Genomic DNA, 25,805 nt, shown 5'->3' with positions numbered 1-25,805 from the left:
ACTATCCTATATAAATTTAACGTAAAATGAGCGCCCACTTTCCGGCCACCTAATAATTTATTCATATCATAAAACAAATTTAACTGTGATATTCGTTTTTAGCACCCCCGAAAACCGGCGCTGGTTTTTTGTTTTTTTGTACTAAGAGATTCGTTCATTTTATAAGTTAGGACGCTAATAATGCCGTCAGTAAGCTTACACGGGCGCTTTTTTTTGTTTTGTTTTTGTTTTAGATGGATATTCAATGATAGAACTTATATAGTTTTTAAGAGGTGCTTCTGTAGTTTAATTAACCGTTTTTCCGTAAGTAACGTGCCGACATTAACCATTAAACCATTAAAGCAGAATCGTTTAATATTTCACATAAATTCTGTTTACATTAGGGGCTCCAGTGGCTCCACTGCACAGCCCCTAATGAGAACAGAAGTTTTGTAAAATATTTAACTGCTGAAGCACCTGTTAACAACTATACAAGTTGTATAATGAAAAAAAAAGCAAAAATAAATAAAAAATATGTTTTTGTAAACTTACTGACAGCATATTTAGCGTCCTAAATTATGAGATGAAAAAATCAACGAATCTTAGCAAAAAAAAAAAAAAAAAAAAAAAAAAAAAAAACAGCGCCGGTTTTCGGAGATGTTGAAAACGAATATCAGTTAAATTTGTTTTGATATGAAGAAATTACTAGATGGCCAGAAAGTGGGTGCTCATTTTACGTTAAATTTATATAGGAAAGTGATCCTCCACTTTTTGAAAATAATTTCTTCATATCATGAAAACTACTTATCTGCCCTAAATGTAAATGTGATATTCGTTTTCAGCACCACCGAAAACATATAAAAATGTTTTTTGAGGAGTTGGAAAGAAACTTGACATCGACCGATTTTTTTGTTCGAGAAAAGGTTCAAAGGTAAGTCAAATAAACACTTTTTTTTTGTAAAGTTTTTTGTTTTTCAAGAAAAATTGAAAAAAAATTTATCTGTATTTTGGGGTGTTATTTTTATTTATTTTTATTTTTTCTCAAGGAAAAACCTGAAAACTAGAAAAGTTGAAACAAAACTGGGTGGGATAGATTTTTTCTTTTTTTTTTTTTTCATATTAAAACAGATATTTTTGTTGTTTCCTCAGACCGTTGTTTTATTAATGGTGTGTGTGCGTAAATCGTATTCCGCATTCGCGCTGGAGGTCTTTCTGTGTTGCACGCTCAAACGCCCACAATGGCAATTGTTAGCCTAGACTTGGCAAAAGGATGATGTAAAGGTTCGGCATGTGGTAGCCTGACACCTTCAGGCATAGCCATCGCTTACCTTTTCTTGTCCACATGATGCACAAGTTTTCGTCCGTGCCAGTAAATTTTTTTCTTGACAAAAGTTGGTGTTTTCAGCTGCTCACTTAAGGCTGTAAAATTCATGCTTTTTTTCTGATGTTAAAGTACGAAATGGTGTGCTTTTTTCTTTTCTTTTTTTTTTTACTAATTTGTTTTATTTTCTTCCTCTTCCAAATTGTCGTCTACTGCTTTGAATTTTCAACTCGTGCGACGCGCGTCCCGTTGAAAACCATCGCGCTACATTGTCATTGGTTCAGCTTTATGCTACGTCAGACGGCTTAATTTTCTCGGTGACGCTCGGCTTACTCCGGCTGTTGACGTCATGTTCCGGAGTTACGTCTGGATCACTCTCTGCATTAGTACCAAACTTTTTTTTATTTGTTATTGTTGAGTTATCCGTGTCTTTCACTGTATTTAGTAGTTTTACGTCGATATAATCAATCGTTCTGTTTATAATTGTTTATTTTTGATAATAAAAAAAAGTTACATCCATTGAACTATAAGTGGTTTGTTTGCCATACTTATAGGAAAATGTTCACTGAACAGATAGCATAATACTTAAAGTTAAATATACATTTGGATATATCTTTTAATTTAAACGCGAAAAAGAAAAACAATTGGGACACTGAAAACATACACAGTAAAACAATACGTTGTAAAATGCTCTTATGGTTGTCAATGGGTTAATGTAGATTTATTTGTAAGAAAATTGCGTTAAAATAACTTAAACGTAATACGGAAATGAACGATGTAAAAAAATGCAGAAAGTATTAACAATCTTCTATTTGGATAATTTAAACGCGGGAAAAAAAATTGGGACGCTGAAAACGTACACACTAAAACAATATGTTGCCAACGGGTTAAAGTTGAATTATTTGTAAGAAAATTATGACAGTATAGTTGTAATACATAATAGTTGCAAAACATCCCCACATTTCCCATGTGAAATAATAATTTCTAAATAATAGTGTTAATATTTTAGTACGTAGGTCAAATTCTGCAAAAGTAGCGATTTATGTTTATTTGTTTACGCTATTATGGGTTTATGTTTATGTACGCATACGCAACTGGAAGTCGTAAACCGGATGTTGGGTTACAATACCCGTTACAAGGTAATTTGGGTTTTATAATTATATAGATTTAATATAAAATATAATTTTTTTGCCATGTATGACATCATATACATCGCTATGGTATAATAATTACAGTAAATCGGTATTTTTTTTTTAGTTTACCGACCCCCCGGCATTCACCTTTGAATTATCGATTTTAATAGGTTTTGGGAGACGCTGAGAACGAATATTGCATTTATTTCTTGCGCAAACGGGTAGTTATTCATATTTGAACACTTAGTATCCAACGTAGTCACTACAGTTTGGCAAGCAAGATGGCCGCACGTGCATTTACTAAACACACCAAAAAGAGTCAAACGAGCAAAAAAAAAAAAAAAAAAGAAAATGACCCCAGGCCTCCTTTCACTTTCTGATGATTGGACAAATAATTATTTTTATGATTAAAGAAAAAAACACATTTATTTTTGTTTTTTGACACAGACCGATTTTTTTCTGATACCAAATCTGATAATCAAACCCGTCGCAAATTTGCCGTTTGCATGGTATGAACTCCTGGGCCCTTGGAACTTTTTGAAGAAATGTTAGTTTCAATAAAGTGGGGGATCATTTTTCTATGATAATTTAACCTAATATGAGCACTCACACGTTGACTCCTCCCCAAAAAACATTTTGTTTATATTGTGGGGGGGGGGTATCAGCGGCGGCCGGAGTTTGTTGAGGCGTTTTACTATTTAGAAATGTTTCCTGCGAAGGTGTGTTTTGCAATAAGCATAAATAAAAGTCAAGGTCAGACGTTTAAAATCATTGGCGTAGACCTGACATCAGACTGCTTCAGTCACGGTATGTTCTACGTCTCCATCAGCCGAACAGGAAGTTCAAAAAAACTACATTCTGGCTCCAAATTAAAGAAGCAGAAATGTAGTTTACCACGAGGCTCTTCAATGAAAAGTTCTACAAAAGGATATGATGAAAAACTGATATGATCTGATTGTGGTATGTTTTCAGTATTCAATGTGTTAGATAAGATTTAAGCATCGAGTTGAAATTTACTGGAAAGGTGCCCACAAATCGCGTACCTGAGTATGCAGAAAAGTCCCGTGCGATGCGCGGGTATCTTTGCTAGTATATATATATATATATATATATATATATATATATATATATATATATATATATATATATAGCTTAATCGCCATATATATTTTATAACTTACTAACTGGCTCTACCTACGTATTGAGCACTTTTTAAGTAAATACTTAAAGTGTACGCATGAATTTATACTTTCGTATATTAATTTTATGTGAGTAAATGAAGTAGTTATATATTTATATATATATATTTATTTATTTATATATATATATATATATATATGTATATTTATATATGTATATCTATATATGTATATTTATATATATATTTATATATATATTTATATGTATATGTACATATATTTATATATATTTATTTATATATATATATATATACATATATTTATATATATTTATTTATATATATTTATATTTACATTTATTTATTTATATAGATAGATGGATGGATAGACAGTGTATGTGCATTTAGGCCGCATTCTTTCAGGCAAACGTTGGTAAAGACAACAGAAAGCTTCCGTTTGATTAGATCTTTTTGTAGTTTTTTCAATTTTACTAATGACTTTTTAAGTGTGTCGATCGAAAGAATTTATATAAGTTCCTTGTGTAGTTCAAAGTTGGCTGCGGTGTTGCTTTTCGTCTTTCGAAAAAGACGTCTTCAGGGGGGCTGTGTGAGTATTAGTGCGAAGAGGGTTGGGAGGTTTTTAATATACAGTAGCAGCAGGAAATGTGTGCAAGCTGTGAGTACACAATGTGGGAGAGAGGGGTGCCCGGTTCTGTGTCAGGACTAGGTCATGTAGGGGCGGGGAGTTACGACAGACATTTTAGTGTATTTTCGCTGTATTGGAATGTGATTTGATTAAGGGCAGCTTTTTGGACTTTAGTGTATATAGCTTCATATATTTTTAACTTCTTGGCGTTGGTTTCGTGGTATATTATTGGTGTTTTGCTGACAAGAATTTCTCTAACTTCAGAGAAGGGGCAGTTATGTTTATTTGTAAATGTTGTATTGTTGTACTTGATTCTGAATTATGCATGATAAGGCGACGTGGAAGGGTAATCTTGTATTGTATGTGTGTGTATTATTCCGAACCCTATTTATTTCAGTGTTAAAATGTTTAAGATGTCCTATACATTTTAATTGAAAAACACTGTCTTTGCAAAAATGTCAATATTTTCTTATGATAAATTGAAAGAAAATACAAATGGGAATGAAATGAAAATGAAAACAAAAGAATCTTGCCAACGGCGAATAGATGAAGCATGTGAATGTTCGTGTGTCCTTGCTATTTGATTCAGTGCAACATATTCAACAAAGAAATAAAGAGATGTAATTCGAAGCATATTCGTTCTAACGTTTCAATTGAGGTATTGAGAGTACAATCACCCTATGTTGTTTTGATGCGATGATTATTATGTTAAACTCTGCAAAATTAATAAAGATTTTCAACTTAAACATATCGAATGCAAAACAGATATTGATTGATGAAAGGAAGAAAAGTCATCAAATCTGGCGAAATTTCATCGGACATGACATAATTGACTCATCTAATACCATCTTAGAATTAGCGTAATACCCGTCAAAAATGGACTGTTTATTCATGCGTGTTAGATTTGTATTTTTCTGATGAATATTTTTAAAAAGTCAGAAATCTGTCTACCGGGCGAACATACTTCTGATTTTCTTTTAATTTTCAATATGGAGCTGAAAATAATGAATGACTAATCAGGCGATTTTGATAGGTTTTACGTTCGTCTTAATATTATATTACGTGAGTCAATTGTGTCATGTCCGATGGGATTCAGCCATGTTTATTGCATTTCGAATTTCAACCGGCGCTAGGGAAGAGATAACGAATCTGAGAGTAGTCGAGGTTTGCAGGTGGGATGGAGTATAGGAAAATGGCTACTTTTGACGTTGCTTCTTTCTGGTTTCCTTTTTTCTTGCTTTTTCTTTTCTTTTTTTTTTTTTCTTTTTGTTTTTTTGTTTTTTTTCCTCCCAGGTGACAGAAATCTATCGGCAGGTGGTCCCCTCCTCCCTCTTGTGGTTCCTTTGATAGCCAATGTTTCCAAGCTTGTTTCGACAGCGACGAAGGGAGCGAACATTTTTATGATTCCTTCTTGTTGTACGATTCTATCTAGTTAACTGCGTTATCAGCGCGCGCACACACACGCACATATACATGGATACATACACGCATACACACACATGTTGGGGAAATTCGAAAAGATTGTTTACAGAGTGAAAGGGGGCAGCTGGAAGGAAAAAAGGAACACGTGTCGTATCTGCGAAAGGAAGGGGTGAGAAGATCGTAAGCGGTGTGAATGAAAAAGGGTTAAATATGTGAATATGTTCTAGGAGACTGAAAGCTCGCGGACTGTTATAGCAAGGGTGGGGTCCGAAATACCATCAGAAATGTAGAAGTGGGTTTGGGCACGGCTACTGAGATATAGAAGGCTTGTTAACTGAAAAATGCCTGCAGGCAATGTAGGTAAGATTTGTCGAACTACTGTCGATACTATATGACGGTATTTTTAGCTGCGTGCAAGCGACTCTATAAGTCACTCCGTCGGTCGGTTGGTCGGTCGGTCGGTCGGTCTGTCCGTAACACTTTTGTGCTTGGCCTTTTTGGTTAAGATCAAAGGTCTGTTGTTAATAGATGCTGTTCTTAACGTTTTAAGCTTTTCTTGGCCTTTTGGCCAAGAACAAAGTGTAGCATCTGTTCCGGCAGATATTGCAAGCAAAGACCATATGTGGGGGCAACCCCACTAAGACCTTGGTCAATGTAGGGGCAACCCTTCATACCAATTGTCACTATCCAGCTCCCCTACTCCTCGGGGGGGGGTCCCCATTTCCCCTTCACTCCTCACATTAAAAATCGGCCTTGTGCCTAATTTGTTCGGTGGGGGAGCAAATAAATACCCTTTTCTTGGCCTTTTGGCCAAGATCAAAGTGTAGTATCTGTTCTTACTACATGCTGTACTCATGTTTGTAACTTTGTGATATAAAGTGGGGGATCACTTTCCTGTATTAATTTATTGTAAAATGATCACCCACTTTAAACCAGTCAGTCTCAAAGCCATTCAAGTCATTCTCTAAATCATTCAAGTTGTTTTTGAAGGATTCCAGTTATTTTTTAAGCATTCAAGTCATTCTTAAGATCATTCAATTCATCCTTAAGTTCATTAAAGTTATTCTAAGTTATTTACTTTTTATTCATTTAAGTAATTTCAGCCACTTTTTCGGTCATTTTAGTTTATCTTTAAGAATTTCATGTCAATCCTACATTCACGCATTCATTCATTACACGAGAGCACGTGACTAATGGCTATCGGCCTTGTTAAAAAGAGCATTAAAACATGTTAAAAAAGAATAGAAAGAAACCCAATTCGATTAATAATGAAACTGAACTTTATTCAATACAAAATATAAATATTATCTATGGAAAATTACATAATTTTAAAGCCTGTTAAGAATGGCTTTCTAAATAACGTTATTATTTCAGCACGGTACGTACAGCGTTTATTTATAAGAAAAAATACAAGAAAATATGTTAACTAAAATTTAATATACTCTTTATTTTTAGTTCATATCAAAACTTTCATTAAAACTGATTAGCTACTGAAATTTAAAGATGAATTTGTGTTCTTATGTCTCTGGACAGAATTTCCTATTTCAGTTCCCATTTCAGTCACGTAAATTATTTACAGATAAAATGTTATAAAACAAATAAAGACTTTTAAATTTTAAATATATTTCAAAGAAATAAATTACGCCCAGGGCTAAAATACTGAATTCAACGATCTTTTTAGTTTTTTTTTTTTAATAAATAAATAAATAAAACAAAAATCTGTCGTGAAAATGCTTCTAACTTTAAAATGTTTGGAAATACTCAATGAAAAGTCTCATTTATTATTAAAAGAACTGAAAAAAATATTCTTATTGTTTGTTTTGCAGTTTAAAAAATAAACAAAATGGAATATTCGATTTCCTTCGATAGATATAAAAATTCAAAAACAATCCACTTACTGTTATATTTTGTTCGATCAAAATTATCCCAATGTTTTGTTTTTTTTTTACAAGGTGGTCATCACTTATCAAGGCCCGGAAGCCACTCAGGGATAAGGGTTATTGTAAGTACATTACGTTAGTGTGGATATTTAGAGTGTCTACTTAAGGAGGCGATTCATCAGGAATTTGTTTACATAGGACTTGAAGACATCCAAGTTGTAGTCAGGAAGGAAGCAGGCAGATGGAACAGAGTTCAACAGGTGTGCAGTTCTAAGAAAGAAGCTTTGTTCATGGAATCTACGTTTTGATTTAGGCACAGATAAAGAATGGGGAAGGTTTTTGACAGTGGATTCAGCTAGACGGGTGTTTTTTGTAAAAGATTCCATCCTTGGACGTATTTGGTTTTTATATAGATAGAGAATTGCATCATTAGTGAGATATCTGCTGGAGCGGTAGAAGGATCCCACCATTTTTCCAGCGACCTTGGCAACAGACTTGATGTACGTGTTCCATTTCAGATCAGGAGTAAAGGTCAAGCCCAGAAGCTTGTCAAAACATGGAGCTTCTCCTAGACGAGAGCCATCCATTTCAATTGATGCCAGATAGGGATCAGAGCGTTGATGATGTAAGGATAGGAGCTTGGTTTTAGATGCATTAAAGGTAACCAGCCACGTCTTCCCCTACTGAACCACTCTTTCGAGATCAAAGGAGAGAAAATCAGAGAGAGCTTTGTCATTTACAGCCTTTGATGTGTTGCTGTGGATGGTCGTGTCATCAGCATAGATGTCAACGAATGATTTAAGTATGTGTTTAGGGAGATCATTGATGTAGATCAGGAAGAAAGTTGGGCCCAGGATGGACCCTTGAGGAACTCCAGCATTAATACTGCAGGCCTCTGATTTTTGTCCATCAACCACTGCTCTTATGAGCCTATCAGAGAGAAATGATTTAATGATAGAGAAAAAATTTCCAGTTATACCGTAGCTGGAGATCTTGTGAAGTAGGCCTTTATGCCATACCTTGTCGAAGGCCTTTGATATGTCAAGAGCAATTGCCCTGGAAAAGAAGCCGTTGTCAAGAGATTCACTAATCCTATGAGATATAACTGTTAGCACATCTGCAGTAGATCTTGCAGAATGGAAACCATATTGCGTGTCACTAAGAATGTTATTTCTGCTGAGATGGTTGACTATTTCTCTATTTAATATGGATTCCAGCAACTTACTTATGACACACAGGAGACTTATTGGTCTGTACTGAGAGGGAGATGACTTATCATCTGAGTTCTTAAATACAAGGCATACTGAAGAGGTTTTCCAGGGTGTTTGAAAGCACCTATCCTTAACGCAACATTTAAACAGTTTCGTAAGTATGGGAGCAAGTTCTGGTTGAAGCTTTTTTAACACTATAATTGGGATGCCATCAGGTCCAGTAGCTTTACTGGAATCTAGGTTCTTTATTAGCTTGGCGACCTCATGCACAGATATTTGTATGTTACCTAGCGTGTTCTGTGTTATAGGAGGAAATATGGGAAGTTGATGGCCTTCGTCGCATAGGGTAGAATTAGCTGCAAAGTTCTTGGCAAATAGTTTGACCTTGTCTGAAGCTGACGAGATGACCTCTGGTCCGTTGATAATGGTTGGGATAGAACGCACACTTCTGTTCAGGATCCTATTTGTTATTTGCCAAAACTGGTGGGAACCAAGCCGCTGATCAGCTACTTTGAATTTAACGGACTGGGCATATAGCTCTCTTGCATATAGCTACTTTGGATATGTGCAATTATATAATTATTCAAATGGAGAATTGTTTTGTTTTTTTTGTTTTTTTCTCTTAAGGCGAATAAAAAACATAATTATAACAGCCACAAATATAAGGCAACGAAAAATATTTTTTATGGCCACGTGGTTGAACACCGGAAGCTTTAGGCACCTTCGTGCCTTTACCTACATGTTGATCTGGTAATGACGTCATGCTCTCATGTTCATTGGCCTGTTCTCTTGGTAGCCATAGTTTGGGCGAGTCGTCCATGTTCGCTGATGGCGGTTGTAAAAGAAACTGAACAAGTGTGGTCATTGCAAATATTTTTTAACTGAAAAGTTTGTCACTTATGCTGTTTTGTCTTCATTTTTTAAGACTTCCACACAAAACAGAGGGAGATAATTCAATACATTTTTTTAAATAAGCTTTTGTGATAAATTAAAATAAACATGAAAATGTATGAATAGTATTGAATAATCATTATTGGAAAATTTGTGAAATTTTTCTTTTTTTTTTTTTTTTTGAAAACGATGTCCTTTATTTTTTTTTTTTTTTTTACAAAATTTTAACTTTCGTAATTTAACATGTCTGGTTATCTCCTACTTTGTAGAAAAGACTCAGACACATGCACAGATTTGGTGTCTATATTTATAACACCCTCCCCGTAACTAGGGAATCCAAACTAGAACCAGACAATCAGGATTTTATGTGCTTTAGACTAAGCCTGCAACATAGCGTTAGTTATTTATATTTTCTTTCTCTCTCGTCCCAGAACTGTACCCCAATTAACCACATAGCATAGATGCATCATTCTCCTTAGGTGCAAGCGCCGAAATGCATGCATTTGTTGATTTTAATGCCCACCACAGTAATTGGCTTGGTTTCTCTAATTACACAGACACAGCTGGTAGCATCATGCATAACTTTTCTATATCCCATTCCCTGACACAGACAGTAATGTTCCCGACCCATCTCCCAGATCTACAGGATTAGAAAACTTCATTTCTAGACTTGTTTCTGACCACAGTTCCTTGGGATTGTGCAACAAATGCCCATTATCCACTTGAGAATGCTGATGTAATAATGATAGACACCACCCTAAACTCTTGACTCCAAGTTGAAAAGCCATTGCTACTACTATAGGAAAGCTAACTGGAAAGCCATCGAGAATCACATCAGAGATGCTCTATGCAGAAATATCTTTTTTCTTCCTGTGGAATAGTGCGCAAATTAGACAACTGAATAGTTCAAAGCAGTAATTGAAGTGCATATTTCCACACGGAAGTTTTATAGCAAACCCCACTCTCCCCAATGGTTCATGTCTACTTGCACAACTGCCATTGTTCAAAGGCAGCAGGCATACTGCAAGTTCATTACAAATAGACGAAAGTATATAGAAGTTAGAAATAATTATAAGAGTGAAATAGCTGCAGCTAAAAGAAGACATACCAAAACCACCAGTAAATGTATTGAGTTGCAGAACTTAGGAATTCGCGATTTCCAGAAAACTTATAACAGTATAGTAAATAATAGACAGTCAACAATTTCTTTGCAATCCAACAATATCGAGGTTGTTTGTACAGTAACTGAGAATGCTAACCTGCTTGTCTGACGGTTTGCGTCTAACTCCACCTTTGATCCAGAAAACCACTACTTCCCAGATTTTTGTTTGCGGACAAGAAAACATCCCTTCCCAAGTCCGTGATATCATACAAACACATTAGGCACCTCAAAGAATTGGAGCAAATACATCGTGGGTATTGCCAAGGATGCAATCAGAATCCTTGGCAATATGCATGATGTATTTGCTCCAGTTCATGTTCCCTGTGAGCGTTAAAAAGGTTGAAAAGGTTTCTTGTAAGATTTTTCCTTAGATGTGTGTTGATTTCACCTTGTGTCTATTCTTTCTTATTTTTGGTTTCCATGAGTTAGTCTGATTTTTAATACACAATTCAAATGTTTTAAATATTTAAAAGTTGAAATTTGAAGTATTCAAACGTTTTTATTTTCTAGAATGTAAAAACTTTTGTCTTCAGAATAAAAAGGCTACATTTTTTACGTTCCCTTGAAAACTCATTTCTCGTTTTCCAAAACCACAATATTACAAATGATTGTCAGAATGGATACGTATTCTTAAATAATATTAAAGGAAATATCACCACAAGTAGTGAATACAAGTTAGAGTTGCAAGAAAACAAGAAAGAAAAAAGAAAGAAAGAGATGACTGAATGGGTATTCATCATTCATGTCTTTCAGTCTCTTGTCAAATCCAGATAGAACCCATAACAGTTTGGTAAGTCTTCTAATCACATAGAATACATTCGTCCATTCATATAAAGATATAAATAATCTTATATTTCCGAAAAAAAAAAAAACTAAAAGCAAAAAACTTAATAGATCATAACTGCATTCTACTTGTACAATAGCCAAATACATCCTAAGACGGAGACACATCTGGGGAGGTGTTGTTAAGAATATTCTTTCCTGCATTGACAGGAAATTGGCTGAAGATTCTAGTTGTATTTATTAGCGTCTCTGGTTCATTTTTAGTTCTTGTAAAAATTTTCTGGTGGTCCATTCCAGTAAATTTGTTCTCTCAGTTGTGATGTTAAGATTTTTCACATGGTAGGTAAGCAAGTTGATGTCGGTTCCCTTTTCTGGGTCTTTTTGTATCAGTTATTATTATTATTATCTGCAGATCCATGTTAGTTTCTAGTTCATGGAAATTGCACTTGTCCTAGCAAGAATGCGACATGTTAAAAGCCTCTCCCTTCCATGTACTGCTAATTGTTTAGCAAGGAGATATCAAGTACAATTTTTGTCTTTGACATAAGTCAATCAAGGATTGAACTCCATGTATTTCAGTCTATTAGCGAACATTTCAACTCAGACAAGTATCAATTCATACGTTACCTGTCCGTGTGTAGAGAAAATTGTAGTGTGCAAAAATGACTGAATAACAGAAAAACAAAACAAAATGTGATGCCCCTTTCTCTTCCCTGCAACGTCTTTCCCACAGAAGAGACGTTGAGAGCCTGTCTCTACTCTATCATTATTTTCATAACAAGCGCTCAACTGAACTCCAATCTATGGCTCCCCCTTGTCAAACGTTGACAAAAACACTCAACTAGCTACAACCACTATTTGCGATTTCTTCCCACTCTCTTACTGTGCCTTAATCTAAATGAAGAAAGTTTATTTCCAAGAACTGCCAGCCTGTAGAACACTGTTCCGATGTCCTGCTTCCTAGTTGACGACATAGTAGCCTTCAAATCCAATGTAAACAAGTTCTTTTTGAGCCGTCGCCATAAATAATAAAATTGTACCTAATTTACACCATTAACGAATACTACACTACCACCTTGCATTCATTATCCTCAAGTGGCTTCCAGGTCTCGATAAGTGGTGACTCCCAAATAAAAACATAAACAATTCTCACTTCCTATCGAGCTGTTCCTAATAGTACATCCTGAATTACCTCTCTTAGTGTTATGGACTATTTTTAGATATATCTAATTTTCGAGACAGTTTAGTTAAAAAACATGGTCTTCTGGTCATCTCTTTCTCTGCATGTGGCAAACAAAGGCGACAATCATCAATGCAGGCGACACTCAAAATGTAACTACGAATTACTTAGGACTTCTACTCAGTCATGGCTGATGGAACGAGAACATGCTACCCCCATAGATTAAATAAGAGATCTTGTTCAACAGAAAGATTCCCAACGATAGAAAGATTCCCGAGTTTACAAGATATACATGAAGAAGGTCGGAAGTTACATCAACCAAAATATTGTGTGAATGACACTTAAGATGAGAACAGTAGTTTGAATAATCCAAATAATATGAATTATCAACCTTATCTCAAAAATTCAGAAATCAGCGATGTTATACTAAAATAGATGTGCCCACCCAGTATAGCAGCGGTCCACTATGTATAAATTTGTTTTGTAAATATCTCTATCTTCTATAGTCACACCTATTTTGTTAGATTAAGTATTTAAGCAAGAAAAAGAATAACTAAACTATTAAAAGAATAAGATTCATTCCATTTAGTTGGGATCTTTATTTAAGAATCGTAGAATGTTTGTTAATTGTATAACAATGACGAATGAAAATTGGCTACTTAAAATCAAAATTTGATTTGCGAATATAAATTTATACATATAAATATCTGCTTATGCGTGTGCGTTCCGTATACAAAGAAACGTTAAAGAATCTACATAAAAAGGTGTATTTATATGTAAAATTTACTAGGGAAGACAATGGAAACGATCCCATATTTCTAAATGCCTCCAAATGAACTATGAGGGCATAACTTCATTTAAAATTTCAAATATATCATATTTAAATCAAAATTAAATCATACATATAATATCATTTAGGGAAGACAGAAGTTTGGTAAATTGGGTGGGGCTTAGTGATTCAACCACTTCCATTGTCTTCCCCAAATTATTTTATATGTATGATGTCATTTTCATCCAAATATGATTTATCTTTTATTTAAATATGGATTTAACTTTCATCCAAATATGATTTAAGTTTCATCCAATGGAAGTGGTTGAATCACTAAGTTTCCCTCAATCTGCTTAATCTCTATTTGTTCCTTCCAAGGAGCTATGTCGGCAGAACCCAATAAAATTTCAAATACATATCTCCAGTTTTAATGAAATCTAAAACATATGCATGACACTAAAGACAGAATTTTCAATATTTTCCAATTATATTAATGGACAAAATTGGTCTATGAAAAAATTAATATTATGTAATGAGTAAGGTTAAAAAAGACATTGTGTTCCAATAAACTCCTGAACAATATTCAACTTTTAAAATCTGACAAACATAAATTTATACTATTTTTTTTTCTGAAACACTAATGGTGTAGAGACCTATTACAGCACTAAAAATCGATTTGTAGTTGACTTCTGTATAATTGCCCAATTACCATGTCAAAATCCGTATTCTTTTTTTGTTGCCTTTTTTCGCTGCTCTTTTTTTTTCATTTTCTTTTCTTTTTTCATTGCCTTATTTCTGCTACTCTTTTTCCTTTTTTATAATGGAAATCGCTTGAGACAAGATATGAAGCCACTTGATGTAATGAGCTAACAAGAATGAAAGATGGTTATCACAAAGACAAAATATGATTATTGAGCTTAGTCTTGAAATGTCAAAGGTTGTAAGCAGGAGGAAAACAGTGAGCAGGAAGAGAGTTCCACAACCTTGCAAGTTTTGGAAAGAAGTTATTGGAATAAGAAGCTGTATTACACTGAAGTATCAAGACAGTGAATTTATGAAGATCACTAGACCAAGGAGTCAAACGAGCTGAAACAAAGGAAGCAGGGAATAGATCAGACAATTCTAAAGAACACTTGCCATAATAGTATTTATAGAAAAGGCCGAGACTAGCAACAACAATAGTAGTCAATACATGTTCTGATAATTAATTTGTAGAGACAGTAAATAGCTTCAAATGTGAGAAGTGTTTGAAGCAGTAATGAGAACTGATTTTACAAGAAACAGAAAGAGAAGTGTATCTGTAATCTGATAAACATAAATATATAGTAGGGACGTTCCAAAAGTAATGTTTCCTATATTTAAATCACATGGATCACAGAGGATTGCAAACTGCATAGTTTTCACGATTGAACTTATGCATTCATGAGCGGAAAATTAAATCTTTCTGTTGCAGATATTTACGGTGTGAGATCCTAAGAAAGTAACCCTTGTCATGGTCATGCATTAGAAGCAGAACACGTCATTGAATTCGTCCATGCTAAAAATTTGAACCGATCAACATTGAACGCCGCCTGTTGAACGTTTACAAAGCCAATGCAGTTGATGTCAGTACAGTTAGAAGATGGGTTTGTCGATTTCAGAGTGGTGACAGAGATGTGAGTAACAAAGTGCACCCTGGACTTTTACGACCAAGGCAACAAAGAGGTTGGCAAAAGTGCATTCAGAATGCTGGTAACTATGCAGAAAAATAAATCATAGAGTACAAAAGATCGCTCATTTTAATGGCACTACTCTCGTCTTTGTAGCTGTTCAACTTTTTAGTTTTTGAGTTAAGAAATAGGAGGTTTTACTTTTAGAACGACTCTGCATCAAAACATTTTTTTTTCCTGAAACGCTGATGATGTAGAAAAGGGGTTAGAACCCAGAACGACCCTAAAATAAATTTGTAATTGACTTCTATTTTCTTTCTTTTTTTCGTTGCTTTTTTTTTTGTCCTTATTTCCACTGCTCTTTATTGTTACATTATTTTCCACTTCTTTTTACTGTTGCCTTATTTTTCGTTGCCTTTTTCCATTGTTTCTTTTCGTCTGTCTTTTATTATACTTTTTCTGTTGCCCTTTTTACTGTGGCCGTTTTTTCCCTTGCCTTAATCGCCACTGTTCTTTTCCATTGCATTTCTTTCTGCTACCAAGCACTGTACTCTCCCTCATTCAGAGACTAAATTCAAACTGGTATTACATGTTTTCTATTTTTCACATTGACACAAATCGGTTTCCTAAATCGGTTTTAAATATTTTTTTGGAAAATTAAAAAATAAAAAATAAAGATGAAGAAACTTATTTTCATGGAATTTCATTAATTTCTCTACCATATCATTATTTTGCTTGACTGACATTAATCTCAGATTCCACCTTGTAAGGCATTTACAGTAAAAACTCGCCTTCTACCGCAACAAAGAATTTTCATTTGCTCTTCCATGTCCCTAGCATCAGGCGGAATTTCCATGAACAGAGTTTCTTACCAATTGATTCTCATCTACAATATCGTTTTTATGTTATTTCCACAACGTTTCGGTCAATGTAAATTCCGACTTTCTTTAAATTTATCTGTAACATATCGCAGATGCTTGCATGCAAATGCATGCAAAATGACGTCACTGCTAGAGAAAAGTAAAGACTTAAAAAGGAGATCGCATTAGAGATGGAGATTACATTCGAGATCATGTGAGAGACGTGAATGACGCTCGAGAAGATGATTACATGGGTGACGTCACGGCCGTAACAATGAGGAAATAAATATCATTACAAAGAAAAAGCAAGTTGAAGTTCTTTTCTATTCTTTATTTCTTTTGTGACTGAGATTATAACGTGTTGGTTCCCAGACAACGTTACATATCTTGCTATACTCGGGAATCTGTATGGAGCCCTTTATTTAGTCTATGAATAGAGCTTGCTCTTATTCTGTCAGTCCTTAAGTAAATTGTAATCTTAATCTACTTTTATATAACAAGTATTCTTAGTATCGCTCATACTGAAGATTGAACCTCCAACCTCCAGAAGACTATCACTTAGAACTGATTATTTCTTTACCACTTTATCTGTTATATCACGGATCCTTGTAGACAGTTCTAGCAAACATTTTAGCAGCCTTAAACCTATTCAAAAATTCTGAAACAATATACAACATGGCCGCCATGTATTTTTTGCAGCCTTGTATTACATGTTTTCTATTTTTCACATTGACACACCAGTTCCCGTCGGATCACCGAAGTTAAGCAACGTAGAACCTGGGCAGTACTAAATGGGTAACTATTTGGGACTACCAGGTGCTGTATGTGCTCTCCGCTTATCTCGGCATTGTTTGTTTCCAGTCATCCTGGTCTTCTTCTTGCCACTGGACTCAAGCAGTGCCGATTCAGAAGAGGTGAGGTTGAGACTGCGCAACCTTTGCCTCACAATTAAACGCGCTACTGCTCCTACAGGTGTATCCTTTGTCTTTATAGACTAAACGGAGGCAATGATTTCTCGAAAGAAATGATGATATCATTTTCATTGTGACTTCCTACACACACCACTTCCTCTCTCTCTCTCTCTCTTCCTCTCTCTCTCTCTCTCTCTCTCTCTCCCACCCACCCATTCTAACATATTTGCATCTACCCATCAAAACATCGTCCGTCGGAGTGTTTCCTTCATTTACATTTCATACCCGAATTTGTAACGCCCAAATTGCTAATGCCGTAGGTAACCGTCTTGTGATTAACACCTAGTAAGAGTATACGCCCCTCTCCGCTCCATACATATTTGTCATACATTTTTTTAACATAATCTTCGGATCATTATCGATTAAGCACCAACTTTTTTCGCTTTACATTTTTATTTAGATTCGTGTCCAGAATTAAATAGTTTTATTTCTAACAAAAAAAAATCAAATCTTATAAGTAACCGAAGAGCGACTGTCTTTACCGCTATTTTTTAAACAATCTAAAAATAACGAAAACAAAGAGAGATAACTCATTGATAATTCTAACTTGCGAGATTTATATTGTAATGCATACGAATTCTTATTAATCGCTAAACAATAGTTTTCTTTATAAAAATAAAAATAATTGATCGGTTTATTTAATTTTTAGAATATGATGATATTTTTTGTTTGTTTCTTCACAGGTGCATACATTATACAGATTTTTCTTGTTTTTGTTTGTTTGTATTTTAATGTAAGAGAAAATCTGGGCAGTAGGTAAACAATGTGAAAAAAAAGAAAGCATGATTCCGCGACGTCAGACTTGTGTTAACTATACGAACTATAGAAAAGCAGAAGCGACTAAATGATTTTTAAAAACCTTTGTTTATTTTCTTCAAACTGCAATTAATAATTAATCTTTGTTATAATTTTGTTAGGTTTTAAGATTTACACAGTTTAATGATTAATAATATTATAAACATGCGTATATTAAATATGAAATACGGTTTTACTAAATGTTCATGTTCGGCTTCCATACTTTTGTTCGGTAAAACGAAACAAACAAAATATGAGGGGGCGGGGGCCTACAAAATGCTTAATGTTTGTGCAATAATATTTTCACATCGGTTTTAATCTGGAGATAAAATAGCTGACAAGAGCCATATTTATATAAAAACTTAACATTAAAAAAAAATTTAAACACAATTAATTAAAAATCGATGTTGTAATGGAACATTTTGAAATAATGGAATTTTAATCGTTTTAATATTTTAAAAATTGATTAATGTTTATTTGTTTATGAAGTTTTCTTTTTCTTGGCAATTCAACTGATTATAGAATCAGTTAAAAAATAAACATGATAATATTAAATTTATATCATTTTTTTAATTGCAACTTCAAGGTAAATTTTTGTTCTCTACGTGTATTTAAATTTAATAAATAAATAAATAGGAGTCGAAAGAATGTAGAAAAAGGGGCCGCAACTTTCTTTTTTAAATGTTTTCATCTAATAGAAAATACCATTGGTTTTAGCATCGTAAATTGTGATATGAAAACAGAAACGGTTCTCTTAATAGTCGCATAAAGCTACGTTGTGTATTATTAATGTTATCAACTTTCTTACATTAAAAAATTACCGTCGAAGCTTTCTTTTCTTCTTCTTTTTTTATGTTTTGATTTAATAAGAAATATCGTTGGTTTTAGCGTCCTAAATTAAGAAATGAAAAAACGAGCGAATCTCTTAGTAAAATGATCTTGTATAAAAAAAAAAAAAAAAGCGCCCCTTGTGTGTGTCATCCACATACAGTACTGTTTCGTTGTATCATAACTCATCAGTGCGTGGATTGAACCTACAACCGTCGCATTTACAGTCGGCAGTTCTCACCATTCGGCTACGAATAATCACTACCGTAAATATTTCTCCTAGAGTGTGTATTAAATCCACACCCTCCCGTCGCACAGTGCTCGAACCATCAGCTTGTTTACAAACAAATTAATAGTGGGCGCTTTATCGCTTTTAAATACGCGTCGGGTGAAAATATATTTACAAAGTGCTCAACCCCAAAAAGGGAGGCTTTAACATTATATATATATATATATATATATATATATATATATATATATATATATATATATATATATATATATATATATATATATATATATATATATATATATATATATATATACATATATATAAATTTATATATATATATAAATTTATATATATATATAAATTTATATATATATATATATAAATTTATATATATATATAAATTTATATATATATATAAATTTATATATATATATATAAATTTATATATATATATATATAAATTTATATATATATATATATAAATTTATATATATATATATAAATTTATATATATATATATATATATAAATTTATATATATATATATATATATAAATTTATATATGTATATATATAAATTTATATATATATATATATATATTTATATATATATATATATATATTTATATATGTATATATATAAATTTATATATATATATATATATGTATATATATAAATTTATATATATATATATATATAAATTTATATATATATATATATATAAATTTATATATATATATATAAATTTATATATATATATATATATATATATATATATATATATATATATATATATATATATATATATATATATATATATATATATATATATATATATAATTATTTTTTTACTATAAACATTGTTTTCTAAAACCGACGTGCACAATTTTTAGCGAAACTGTTACGGTTGCTCTCGATGAGCTTCAGCTTCATGTTAGGTGAACATAAAATGATCCCGTACGAGATATTTTTGGAGGACCAACCCCTCCCTTTCCATTTAAATGTTCTGAAAGCAAAATTATCCGTTTTACTATATCGATTTAATATCAAATTATCCAAAATCGTTAAATTTCTGGTCCACTGCGTTTTCCGTTTGTCTCCAAAAGACGAATAAAAACTAAGGGACGTAATTCACTTATACAATTTAAAGTTGTTTCCCTTTAATAAAAAAAAATATAAAATCTGTAAATTAAAATACATTTTATGAAATGATTGCAAATCAATCTATTAATTCATGGACAAATATCCTAAATTATTTATTTATTTATTTATTATTGAACATAATTTGCCTGAAAGATGAAAATGATATTATCATTTGTTTTAAGAAATAGAAAAACTGTAATACCATATTTCTAGATTTTTAGATTTGTACTCATTAAGGATTCCCACACAGACCATCATCAGATATTCTTCACTGACAAAAACCCATGGTGTTCTCTGGGGTCCATGTAACAACACGTCTCTCAAGATTTCCTGTATTCTCCACCTATTACAAGTTTGTTTATAGTCATCCCAAACAAGGCACATAGATATCAGGTGCAAGATTTACAGGGGCATCTTAAGTTGAGAATTGCACAGAGATGTTTATTCACATTACATTGAAATCTCTGCCTGTTCATACAGTTGAGGAAACATGGAGCAGGGAAGGAATTTCAAAAGCAAGTGGTTCGAAGAAATAAACTATTAACGTTCTAACATCTGAGAAAATCTACAGTGAAGTAGTAGAATTTTCTGCTTGTCGGGTTGGTCAGGAATATTTACATCGAGGGAGCATGAGTGCAGAAAGATTGTTGGGGCGTATTCGATTTAAGTACTTGTAAAATAAACACAGGAATGCAATACTGCGACGATTCGACAGGTGCTGAGGCTAGGTAGACAATATTGCACCTCTTAGATTACACTTTCTTTTTTTGGGGGGGAGGGATCATGTCTAAGAGCAGGAGTAGTGGTTAGTTCATCCATCCAGACATAGCAACAATATTCAATGACTAGTGGCTTTGGAGAGAGATAGGATATTGGTAGGTTTGAAAAGTTTTCTAGTCCTGTAGATAAAGTCTATTTTCTTTGCAACAGACTTGGCAGTATCTGCTGTTTCTTTTTTCAAATTACTGTTACCATTGAATGTTAGGTCAAAACGTGTGAATATTAAACTCTCAGGTAGGGTGTTATTACTATGGCAGTTGGTAGTTGTTTTTATAATAGTCATGGCAGTTGGTAGTTGGAAAGGTGTTTTTATGAGCATTCAAAAAAATGAGCTTTGTCTTCGGAGCATTAAATGTAAACATATATTTTGGGTACCATGTTACTTGATAATGGATTCAGCCATTGCTTTAGATATGCGGGCCATCATTTGTTTTACATGTCGAAAATAAAGTATGATGTCTACAGCAAATATACCCATTTCGGATGCAATTGCATCAGGGAAGTCGGTTATGAAAATCATGAATTTAGCGCTTATGAGATGGTAGGTTATCGCTAGATGGATTAATCATCCAACTTATTTATCTCTCTCTCTCTCTCTCTCTCTCTCTCTCTCTCTCTCTCTCTCTCTCTCTCTCTCTCTCTCTATTTATATATATATATATATATATATATATATATATATATATATATATATACTAGCTGTACCCTGCCACGCGTTGCAGTGGCTCAATTTGGTGTAATGGAAAAATTTAATAAAAGAGAAAATGCATGTTTCTTATATTAGTACAGCAATCCACTGCAAAAAGTGAAAAAGAAGGCGAAAATGAAAAAAATGGTACTCTTGCAGAATTTGATCTGGATCCTCGAGAGTTTCTGTCAATCATTCATGTTTTGGACTTGACCAACAATCAGTGGATGAAGCCGAACATAGCAAAAAATGTTGAAACGCTAAATGCTTTTTTTTGTTGTTGTTGTTTTAAAAAATGTGATTTAGTAATTAATATTTGGTTGATGGTGGGGGGAGGGGGGGTTACTATACACAGATTCGAAAAAGTCGTCCAAAAACAAATAAATGAAAGCAAAGGTAAGGTAATTTACGTTTCTACCTAATTGGATAATTGTTTAGTGTTTTTATGTCATGTAAAATGTTTAATTGGCTCAAAAAACAGAAATGGTCGCGAATTCTGTTGAATACGTTAAGTTTGGGAAAGTAAGTTGAAAATTAAAAACTATACAAAACAGTGTCTGAAACTCACCGAACATATGTTACCATGACATAGGCTGACATAATCGGTAGGTTTCTGACAGTATTTTGTATAGTTTTTTTTAGTTTTAACTCACTTCCTCTAACTTAAAGTAATCAACAGTGTCCACCACCATTTGTAGCTTTCAAATACACCAATAAACACTGTTTTTCGAGCCGACTAAACGTTACATTAAATGAAAAGGGTTTATATTACTAAACACAGATACAAAGAAGTTGTCAAAAAATAAATATATAACAAATAAATGTTATCAAAGGCAAGAAAAGTAAGTGTTCTACCTAACTGGATAAGATTTTAGTGTTTTTATGTAATGTATAATCGGTTCAAAAACATTCAATGTTTATCGGTATATCTGAAAAATACAAATGGCGGCAGACTGTATCGAACACGTTAAGTTTGGGGAAATTTTGGGAAAATGAGTTTAAACTAAAAATACTGTTAGGAACTCACTCAATATATGTTACCATGACGTAGGCTGGCATATAATTGGTGGTTTTAAACTTTTGCTCGATACAGGTGACGACTTTTAAAAATCCCTTTTAGTGATTACCTGGTTTGAGGATATTTGTACAACTAAACGGCAAATCTGCTAAAAAAAATCCGGTATTATTTTACTTTAAGGCCCGTTTCACGTTCATATATAACAAAATATTTTATTGTAGATTTCGGTGTGCTAAAAACGAATCTGCAAACCGTTTACGTAGCAAAAAAAAAGTTTTCATGACATTCATGAAATTACTTTTTCGAAAAGTGGGTGATCACTTTTCAATGTAAATTTAACTTAGAATGAGCACCCACTTTCTGGCCACCTGAGAGAGGGGCATTTTTCTGTTTCTTGGCTAAAAAGTTTTTTGTTTGATTTCTTTTGCATGGTAATAACCCCTGAACTCTGGGACTATTTTTCATTTAACAGCCGTAGCCTTCGTTTACGCTATGCGTAAGCATAAACGAAAGCTGTTTAGCCAATAAACATGGGAAAAAATCCCCCCCTCTCTCAGGTGGCTAGAAAGTGGGTGCTCATTTTAAGTTAAATTTACCTGGAAAAGTGATCGCCACTTTTTCGAAAAAGTAATTTCTTCATATCATAAAAACTATTTTTTTGCGATGGAAACGGTTTGCAGATTCGTTTTTAGCACACCAAAATCTACAAAAAAAATTTTGTTATTTACGAACGTGAGACGCACAGCCCTTAATGGAAAATTATATCAAAAATCTGGGGGAAAATAGTTTTCAATAAAAACAGCAAATGAATTCGATAGAAAAAAAATGGATGCTATTTTTTTTTTCTTTCTGTGTGTTTCTTGGCTAAAAAGTCTTTTTGTTTGATTTCTTTTGCATGGTATTAACCCCTGAACTCTGGGACTATTTTCCATTTCACAGACGTAGCCTTTGTTTATGCTATGCGTGAGCATAAACGAAAACTGTTAAATATGCATTCGCGTACCAAACTGCCTTGTCAAAAAAACCTTTAAGCCAATAAACACAAAAATAAATGCCCCCTTCCTCAGGTGGCCAGAAAGTGGGTGCTCATTTTAAGTTAAATTTAGATGGAAAAGTGATCACCCACTTTTCGGAAAAAAAAAAATTTCTTCAGATCGTGAAAACTATTTTGATACTCCTTGGGCGTTGAGTTCCATGGCGACCCGCAGAATTATTTAATGGTCGTTCCCTTAGTACCCCCCTAGTCAAGGCTAACGCATGCGCACGTAACATTTTTTATTTATTTACTTACGTGGTGGAGTTTCTATACTGATAGGTTTTTTGAAATTTTTTCACTGGATTATTATTGATTGAACACTAACCAGATTATGAAAAAAAATTGAAAAAAAAAAAAAAAAATCATTTCAACATTTGAAAGGGATACTCACTTTTTAGTTACCACGTTCTGGTAAATCGGTCACTTTTTATTTATTTATTTTTTTTTTTTCTAAATACGGAAGTGTCTTCGGGAGATATAAAATGGTCGCATGTTGACGAAGCAATGTATCGGGAGGCGTACGGGATTAAAAATTATTGGTAAATTTTTAGATTAGGTCCACCTCCTCAATTTTCTTTTAAATGACGACTTGAAATGGTTTTCGACTATGCTGAATACGAAAATCGCATCGAAATTTTGCAGAAATAAGTAGTTATCAAGATATAAAAAGTTGTATTATGCATTGTAATCTTTGGCGGCCATCTTTTTTACGTGTGTGTATTTGTTTATGGCGCGTGTGCACGTAAAAAGATGGCCGCCGAAGAATACAATGCATAATACAACTATTTATTTCCGCAAAATTTCAATGCAATTTGCGTGTTCAGCATACTCGGAAACCTATAAATGTCGTCATTGAAAGGAAAATTGTGGAGGTGGACCTAATCTAAAAAAATACCAAATTATTAAACATTTCTCCAGCATGTTAGTGAAATTTATAATACTTTAAAAAAATTAAAAAGAAACAAAACAAAAGTTTTGAAAAAAAACTCACCTTTCACAAAAACAATTTAAAAAAAAAAAAACACAAACTGACTAAATAAGTAAAAAAAAAAAAATAATTAAAAATCTCGAAACTTTATTTTCATGAAAACAATAAAAAAAAGTCCTGTTCTCTCTATTTTTTTTTCTTTGAGAAACAAATATATTTCTGACTTACAAATGCGGTAGAGACTCATTATTTTTACTTTCTATGGTTTTGATATACCGCGTTTTTATTGCTTACAAAATGGGTGACTGATTTATCAGAACGTTGTAACTAAAAAGTGAGCACCACTTTCAAATGTCGAAATAATGATTTCTTTTTTTACATTTTTTTTTTTTTTTAATAATCTGTTTAATTAGTGTCCAATCAATAATAATCCAGTGAAAAAAAATTCCAAAAACCTATAAGTATAGAAATTAAGCATGGGAGTATACAACAACGTCGCCTTTCGCACTTTTACAAACATTTTTTAAAAAAAATAACTAAACCATTTATTGATAATTTGTCACGTGTACAAACATTTATTTATTTATGTAGGCTTAACTCCTTTCATGAATAAGAAAAGTTTTACTCTTTAAGAATAATAAAAGGAAAAAGTTACTGAACATTTATAAAAGGACTTCTTTTCATGAAGGCCAGAGGAATAGTTGGCCGAAAATTCGTGAAACAACAACTAATAAAGATGAGAATAATAGTCCGCAATAAATAAAAATGGTGCTAATGCAGAGAGCGATCCGCGCTATTTTTTAAATCATCTTTCCACGTTTAAATAACGTTTTACGATATGTTTTTTTTTTATTTATTCAATTGTAAGGTTAAAGTACAGAATAGGTACAAAACATCCTTACCTCCCCATGTTAAGAATGACTTTTTAAATAATAACATTATTTCAGCACGGATCACTCTCTGCATGAGTAATCTTATATAGAAAAACAAAAAAAAAAACTCAAAAGCAAGCAACAAACTTTTTTTTTTTTTGGCCTTATATAATAAAGAAAAGATGTGTAAATTAAAAAATTTGGAAGATAAACAAATGAAATATGTTTTTTTTTGTTTGTTTTTTTACTTATCGAGTTAACAGAAAATGAAACCTTTCGTCAATTCGTGGCTGTGAAATGAATCGAACCGGAAGTTCAGTTTTATCAACAGAACAGATTCGCAGAAATGATTAAATAAATATATTTATTTTATTTAATATTTTAATTTTAATTAGGTAAATTTATTTTAATAACATAAAAACATACCTCGACTCTAAAAATGGGTTGTCTGAAAATTTCAAATAAATTGGTAACGTATAAACATGGTTTT

At 32.9% G+C, this 25,805-nt stretch overlaps 1 protein-coding gene and 1 pseudogene across 4 annotated transcripts in view; one reads left to right on the top strand and one right to left on the bottom strand.

Annotated features, from left to right (window-relative positions):
* The window catches only part of LOC145279696 (uncharacterized), a 615,039-nt gene that overhangs the window by 563,149 nt on the left and 26,085 nt on the right, over positions 1-25,805 (bottom strand). The gene's annotated exons all lie outside the window — the stretch shown is intronic.
* LOC145280501 (U2 spliceosomal RNA) lies at positions 6,429-6,566 on the top strand (annotated as a pseudogene).

This window comes from Euprymna scolopes, chromosome 7 (assembly GCF_053919585.1).
Source record: "Euprymna scolopes isolate OS-2025 chromosome 7, ASM5391958v1, whole genome shotgun sequence".
NCBI lineage: Eukaryota > Metazoa > Mollusca > Cephalopoda > Sepiida > Sepiolidae > Euprymna > Euprymna scolopes.
Note: the sequence above shows the minus strand (reverse complement) of the source record. Positions and strands in the feature narration are given on the sequence as shown.